An 8,717-nucleotide genomic window follows, 5' to 3' on the forward strand; every position below is an offset into this window, starting at 1 on the left:
TCTCTAGGCCTTATTTTTGTCTTCTATAAAATGAAAGGGTTTAGATTATCTCTGAGGTACTTTCCAGCTCTAAATCTAAAATTATTATCCTACCTCTCTATTAAAATCACCTCTACCATCATCAAGGCCTCTGTTATTACCTGCTTCATTTATTGTAAGAACCTTCTAAAAAGTCTTCCCACCTTCAGTCTCCCTTATTTAGTTCAACCTTCATGCCATTTCCAGATTGATCTTTGTGTATTGATCACATCATGTTGCTCCTCTGTGGAGACACCTTTGATGGCTTTCTATTGTCTTCTAAGTAAGGTTCGATTTCCCTTACTTGGCACTCAAGGCCATTCATTGGCTATGGGGGGAGGAACCTGGGGCCTCGAGGCCACATGCGGCCTCAAGTCCTCAAGTGTGGTCCTTTGACTGAATCCAAACTTCACAGAACAAATCCCCCTGATGAAAAGATTGTTCTGTAAAACTCGGACTCAGTCAAAAGGCCGTAGCCAAGGACCTAGAAGGCCACATGTGGCCTCAAGGTCACAGGTTCCCCACCCCTGCAAAATTGGTAGTTCCAAGCTACCTCTATAGCCTTATTTCTTTTTGGATTGGATATGTGATGTCATCAGAGTATGAAGTTTCCCCTTAAGGGACATCTACTTGCCTGGAGGCAATGAGGGTTAAGTGACTCACTCATAGGGCAAAACCTGGACTTGAACCAGAGTATCCCTTATTCTGAGGCCAGCTCTGTATCCACTATACTACACAACTTCTCCCTATGGATTATTTCATATTACTTCCTTTTAATTATGCTACCTTCCAGTTAAATTACACTACTTGTTACCCTCCCCACCCCACCCCCACATGCCCTCCTTACCTATGCATTCTTGTTTTTATTGCTTGGAGTAGCTCTTCCCCTAACTGCACCCCCTCCCCAAACATATATACACACACTTGGAATTCCTATCTGTCTTTTATTTTATTTGGAGGCAATTGGGGTTAAGTGACTTGCGCAGGTCACACAGCTAATAAGTGTCTGAGGCTAGATTTGAACTCAGGTCCACCTAACTCCAGGGCCTGTGCTCTATCCACAGTACCACCTAGCTGCCCCTCCTACCTGTCTTTAAAAGCCCAAGTCAAATGTCACCTCCTCCAGAAAGCCTTTTCTGATGGTCAGGCAACAATACACTTTCTTAATCTTGGGAAAAGTTCTGGGGCTGCGCCTTATTTGAGATTTGTATCACTCAGCACAATGCTCTGCACTTAGTAGTTATTTAATAAACAATGTCGAAATGAATTTAATTTATGATCACTTGTTGAATGAATGATCGAACCAAACACCATTAATGTTTTTAATTAATACAGCTAATTTAGTTCTTGTAGCTGCCATGCCACACTATTGGCTCAACTAAACTCTTAGTTGACTAAGATTCCTCCCCCTCCTCCTAGATTTTTCATCTGGATTGTAGGAAAGCCAGATTTCTTCATCTGCATCTGTGTTAGAGAATAAGTTTGGATATATTCTCATTTCACCACTGCCCTGATTCATTAGGGTATATTCTTCTTCTTTGCGATTTCATTTCTCCAACCAAAAACCGGCAATACACAGCACCAAGTAACACCTGGTCAATGCTTGCCACTCTCAGAAGAAACCATCTCAGAGCAGCCCAAAGAGAAGCATCGTGGCGGTAAGCACAAAGGAGTTAGAATCAAGACACCTAAATTCAAATCCTAACTCTTGATACTCAGTAGCTATGAACCTTGAGGAAGTCACACCAGCCTACCCAAGCCTTAGCTTCCTAATGTATAAAATCATATTTGTCTTTCTGACCTTATTACATTGTTTTGAGAAAAGTATTTCATAAATGGTCAAGTTCCAAAGAAATGTAAGTTATTATTATTATTAGGAACATAAATAAATGAAAGAAAAAAGTATTTACTAGGTACTTGAGCTTAAGACATTTATTAAGTCATGTACTGTACAAATTCAGAAGGGTCCTTGTCATTAAGGAGATTACATTCTAATTCGGTGTAGGGGAGGGATGAGAACAGCAAATAAAGGAAAGTGGTGGCCAGGATAAAATGGTTTTGGTCTAGGACCTAGAATCTAGGTCATCCCAAGGACTGCAGATAGGACCAAAAGACAGTCTAATGTCCAGAAGCAATGGGAGTATTGATTTGATTACTGTTCCCAGAGTAAGAGGTGGAAAATGGTTGGGGAGGGGAGGGGAGGAGCTAGGGGCTGGGTACTGTGGGTATAATAACAGGGCAGAGGACAAGACGCCTCCTTGTAGGCCTATGTTTTCTGGTGGGTGGCTGGATGGGACTTTAGACTTGGGATTTTAAAGTTGGAAGGGACCTTACAGACCACTTAGTAGGACTCTTAATTTTACAGAGGTATAAGTAAGAACCCAGCGATGGAAAGTGACTTGTCCAAGGATGACATCGAGTTCAATCAGCCTGGGGAAATCCTTCCTCCCCAACGTGGGCCTATGTGGCCTCCCACACACCCCAGGGCTCTGACTCCCATTCATATTGGTTTCCTGGGGAGCTAGAGGGAGCCCCAAGGCTGACAGGGAATAAACAGTCTGCTCCCCAGAGCAGCCGGTGGCGCCGGCTGGCCCAGCACATCCTGCCTTGCAGCCTCCTGGGATGTTTATCCTTCCATCACAGTTTACAGGATGTCTGGGGTTATGAGTTCCAGACTCACAACTTTCTCCCCAAAGCTGTCATCTCCCTTGCACATTGGTCTTGGCCTGGTCTTAGTTGTATCTATTTTGGGAATCCAAGCACCCAGCGAAAGCATTCAAGGCAAGAAAATCCTTATCTGCTTATTTGAATTGCTCAGGTAGAAAGAGATTCAGCTGGAAACTGAAGAGAAGGAGAGGCCATTTACTGTCATCAAAGAAATACTGATTCTGGAATCCTTGGCTTAAATTCCCACTCTGCAAATAGAAGTGTAATAAATCACCTAATCTCTCTGAGCCTCAGTTTCCTTATCTGTAAAATAAGGGAGTAGAACTAAATTATCTCAAAGATCCCTTTCAACTAAGATGCTGTCAAAAATAGGCTCATTGGCTCATTGGCTCAGAGCCTACCACAGTGCAAGGCTGTGGGATGATTCCAAGAACAGGCCAGAGACATCAGACTGATAAGTGGTTACCTTCTCAGGGTCCTGGTGCTTCTTGCTGGTTCATCTGTTACAGTCAGAAGTCTCAATATCATTTTGTAAGAGTTCCCAGAGGATGACATTAAGGATGACAAGGAGGTGAGCAAGTCCTTCCTATCGGGTAGCTCTGCCAGTCCCATAATCCCTCTGTTCTTAGCTGGAGCCCAGGTGATTCCTACCAGGTGGATCTCTGGATCCACCGGCCAAGAGATTATGTAGTCTCAGGATTGTGGGGTTGTATTCAAGGGGTTAAGGACTGGGAGATGAGGTATAGGGTCCTGGATGGGGGGGAGGGTGACTGGGATGCCACGTTGCAAGGAAGGCGTAGGAGGCATCTGACAAGGGTCCAAGCTGTGTCAAGAGAGGCTGCTCTATGACTTGGAATGTAAGGGCTGGACATGTTGGGGCTCAGCCTAGTGCTGTTAGAGACCATGGGGAATTAATCCTGTTTTCCCTGGTGTGGATTTGGATGCCTTCATAAATTTGAACTCCTGATAATTTCCTAATAGGTAATGGAGTAGTCTTGAGAGGGTGCTGGAGGAAGAAGGCCAGATACTTGGGAGCCACGCCTGACTACAGAAGGACCTTCTCTAGGACACACGCATCTGGACATTTACTGCTGTGTCTGTACCTGGCATTCACTACAAGCCATTAAGTTGTCAGACAGGGAGCTTAAAGACAGATTGTAAACTCTTTTTTGGAAGTCTTCTCCTGCCAAACATTTCACGTCACTCCTCAGCAAAGATCCCTCCTCCCCCTCACTCCCCTAGCTAAAGTCTTTTCTCTTTAGCAAGGTTCTCTTCCCCTCAGCAAAGGTCTCACCCCACCTGACCCCACCCCAGTCTCTTCCTCAGCAAAATCCCTCTCATTGCCAAGACCTCTAACCTCAGCAAAGGCCTCACTCTCTCAAGGGAGGCCCATAACTTGTCCTATTCCAGAGAACTACCCCCGTTGCCCTGCCAACTCTAGACTCCTTCCTCTCCCACTCCATGTTTTAGCACTAAGAAAGAGAGAAAGAATCTGGGCTTATGCTATTAGCAGCAATCACTGTATTGGGGATTTTGCTAAATTTATTTTTTAAAATGAGGGCAGAAACAAACCAGAAGCTCATATAGGGCAGAGGCTGTAGAGAAGTTGTGTCTCCAGTGACAAGCCTGACATATAGCAGTTATTTAATAATTGTTGACTGACTATGGGAGGGTCCTATGGAGATTGGTGGTGTTTATTAGGAAGTGAGTGATGTGTCAAAACAAAATATATAAATTGAAAATTATGAAAAAAAAATCTGGGATCATATCATTCAGTATAAATTCAGATCCTCAGGGCTGATAGAGTGTCCTTCCCAGATAACCTCATATCCAGACAGGGAGATGCCAAGCCAAGGTCAAAGGGGGATGATCCAGGATATTGAACAGAGATGCTGATATCAAGTCAAAAAGTCACAGAATTTAAGAGCTAAAAGGCACCATTAAGACTTAACTAGCTCAGCTTCTTCATTTTACAAAGGAAAAAACTGAGTTAGAGAGAGAGGAAGGGAGTTGCCTAAGGTCATCTAGAGAAGTGGTATCAAACTCAAATAGAAATGGCAACCACTGCTCCATACATAAGGATCCTGCAGGCCTCATATTGACTGAGTTTTAAATGTAATGTTATCTATGTTTTATTGTTTTTTTAAAATTTATTTTGTTAAGTATTTTCCAATTTCTTTCCCTCCCTTCCTCCTTCCTTCTTTCCTTTTGTCCCTCCTTCCTTCCCTTCCATCCTTTTTTCTTCCTTCCCTCCCTCCTTTCTTTCTTTTCTTCCTTCCTTCCTTCTACCTTCCCCAGCCTTCTTCCCTTCCTCCTTTCTTCCTTCTCTCTTTCCCTTCCTTCCTCCCTTTCCCCTTCTCCTTTCCTTCTTCCCTTCTTCCTTCTCTCCTTTCCTTTCTTCCTTCTGTCCCTCCTTCCTTCTTCTCTCCCTCCCTCCCTTCCATCCTTTTTTCCTTCCTTCCCTCCTTCCTTTCCTTCTTCCTTCCACTTTCTCCTTCCTTCTTCCTTCCTTCCTTGTTTCCTTCATTCCTTCTTTCTTTCCTTCATTTTTTCCTTTCTTCCTTCTTTCCTGCCTGCCTGCCTTCCTCTTAAACTCTTTCCATTCTTCCATGCAGACCATATCGTCATATAGTCACAGGATTTTAGAGATTATTCGTCCAACCCTCTCTTTTACAGATGGGCAAACTGAGACCCAGAAAGGGAAAGCAACTTGTCTAACAACCATATTGAATTAGTGGCAGAGGCAGTATTAGGACCCAGGTCTCCTGACTAGGAGGACAGTTCTCTGCACACTCTACTACTTTGTCTACATCAGAGTAGGATTAAGCAGGGCAAAAAAAATCTCTTTGGAATTATGGTTGGTCCCAAATATTTTTTTTACAGAGTTGTAATAGACCAGAGTTATAAAGATAGTAACCTCATAAACATTACCTTATTAAGTCTTCTTGGAAACTAGAGGTCACAGCCCCTCTGGGTCATGGAACAAGAGTTTAGCATCCAGCGAACAAACAGAGGCTAACATTACATTTTTCACTCATTTAGAAACCTAGTTTCTAATTATAGGGCTTGTTAAAGGGCAGGGCTGGTCTCCCAAGCATGGGGAGCTGGTGCTCTTGCAGCCTAAAGGGTTGCCTGCCGTGGTATATGCTGCGAGGCAGGCTCAGAGGAGGGGCTTCCACGAGGGCCATCAGGATCATAGAACCTTACAAAGATTTCCCCCACAAAGATGGAATCTGAGGCCCAGAGAGGGGAATTTGTCCAAGGTCACACAGAAAGTTAATGGCCACAGTGAAGTAGAACTCAGAGCTAAGAAAGCCTTGGTGACGTCTTCTCAGTCAAGACTGAAGAGGGAGGTGAAAAAAGGAGGGATGGATATCTTAAAATGCTTCATTTTTTTCCTGGTGTTGCTGCTCATTATAGCTCACTCAAATACTGGGGGCCAGTGTGGGTCTGGGATTTTTTTTTAAACTATGAGAATGAAGATGACTTGGTGCAGAGGAAATAAATACTAGAGACTTATTTAGTCCAACCCTTCATTTTACAGACGGGGAAACTGAGGAGACCTCATCCTGTGTTATTTTTGTCCACATCATTCCATAAATACTCCATAGAGGATCAACCCATTGGACTGGAGGCTTTCCTCAAGGTCTTTTAACATTCTGTAGGCACTTGTATTTCACTTATTCTGCATATAGTTTTTTTCCCCAATTTTTAAACATTTTTATTTAAAGTTTTGAGTTCCAAATTCTGTCCTTCACTCCCTCCTTCCCTTTCCCCCTCCCTGAGACAGTAAACAGTCAGATATAGGTTATACATGTGCAATTATGTAAAACCTTTCCATATTAGTAATTTTGTACAAGAAGGCTCAAATAAAAGAAAAAAAATGAAATAACAAGTGAAAAATAGAATGCTTCAGTCTGTATTCAATCAATATCAGTTCTTTCTCTGGAGGCGGATAGTATGCTTCATCATTAGTCCTTTGGAATTGTCTTGGATCATTGTATTTCTGAGAATAGCTAAGTCAGTTTTTCATTGAACAATATTGCTGTTACTATCTACAACGTTCTCCTGGTTCTGTTTACTTCACTATGCATCAGTACACGTAAGTCTTTTCAGGTTTTTGTGAAGTCATCCTGCTTGTCATTTCTTATAGGACAATAATATTCCATTACAGTCATATACCACAGCTTGTTTAGCCATTCCCCAATTGATGGGCATCCCTTTGATTTCCAATTCTTAGCTACCACAAAAAGAGCTGTTATAAATGTTTTTGCATAAATAGGTCCTTTACCCCTTTTTTGGATGTCCTCAGGATATAGACCTAACAGTGGTATTGCTGAATCAAAGGATATGCACAATTATAGTTCCAAATTGCTCTCCAGAATGGTTGGACCAGTTCACAACTCCATCAACAATGCATTAATGTCCCAGTTTTTCCACATCCCCTCCAACATCCAAAATTTTCCTTTTTTGTCATATCAGCCACTCTGGTAGGTGTGGTAGTACCTCAGAGTTGTTTTAGTTTGCATTTCTCTGATCAATAGTGATTTTGAGCATTTTTTTAATGTGACTATAGATATTTTTGATTTCTTTGCCTCACAACTGTCAGGCTGTGTATTTTTTTAAATTGAATTTTATCTTAGACTCAAACACTGGAACACAAATACAGAATAGAAAAAATAAAAAATAAAAAAATATCATAAACTTAAATACTGACACTTAATTACAAAGTAAGAAAAGGAGAAAAAGCATGTCATGTGCATAGTAGATCATAGGAGAGGATTCAAAATACGTAACGATAAATTTTCATGTCAAGAAAGCCTGTCTGATAAATGCTACACGTATGTTGCTGTGTATTGTTAAGGAATGTTTTGGTTAATAGTATCTATTCCTTTGTGGTGGGTATTATCTATATCTATTTATCTATAGTATTATTATTGCTACTATATTATAATAAAATGTATCATTATTACTATTACTACTATGATATGTAGAATTATATATTATTACTACTATATTACTACTTAAAATATATGTGTACATATCTATCTAGATATAGCTATACATATGTATGTATACATGTTTGTATAGATATACACCCATATATCTACACAAACATGTATACATACACATGTATACATATATCTAGATAGATAGATATACACACACATATATCTGTCACATAATAATGTTGTGAGAATGCTCAAGTCTTTCCTCCCAGAACCATACTCTAAGTGTTTTGGTCAATAGACCTAAGTCATTTGAATTATACTTCCTGATTGGACTCTGAAAGACTTCGAAGGATGATGGGGGTAGGGGGGGTGGAGATTAAAACAAAATAATTTGTAGACCTATGGATCCATGGGAAATACTGTCTTAGGTGAGAAATATCCAGCCCAAGAGCCAAAAGCTCATTAGAACATGAATTCTAACAGATCAGAATCAGAATCCAAGACAGAGAGATAGATCAGAGGTGGTGAGTTCCTGGCCTTTTGATCAACTATTCCAAGGTTAAAATGAACCCTAGGGGTAGGGAGAAGCTTCAGAGTGGAGGCATTGGGATCTGGCATGACATCAGAGCTGTACCCTCCCACTGTAACAGGGAAACTAAAAGATTCCCCTCATTTTGGATGTAGGGCCCTGGGAGCACGGAAGCTTTTCCTCTGGAAAAAATAGTTGCCCATACCACTTATTGGGGGCTAAGGAAAACTTGAGGTGGAGTGATAGAAGTCACTTTTTGCAGGGAGCTGTTACAGAGTCATGGCAGAGGCCAGGGGCTAAGAAACTTTGAGACATAATGCCTGTTAGGCATCCTACTTGGTACATGACTATAAGAAACTGAAACTCTATAGGTCCCTAGGGAAAGGTTGTTTACTGGCAGGTGCACAAATCTTCCATGACCTCTGAGATAATAGGATCACAGGTCATACCATAGATTTTGAAGTGGGAGGGACCTTAGAGAGTCATCTGGCTCAGCCCCCTTCGTTTTACAGATAAGTGCCTGAAACTCAAGAAATAATACAATTTATTTG

This window comes from Vombatus ursinus, unplaced genomic scaffold (assembly GCF_900497805.2).
Source record: "Vombatus ursinus unplaced genomic scaffold, bare-nosed wombat genome assembly UNPS02014863.1, whole genome shotgun sequence".
In the NCBI taxonomy this organism is placed as follows: Eukaryota; Metazoa; Chordata; class Mammalia; order Diprotodontia; family Vombatidae; genus Vombatus; species Vombatus ursinus.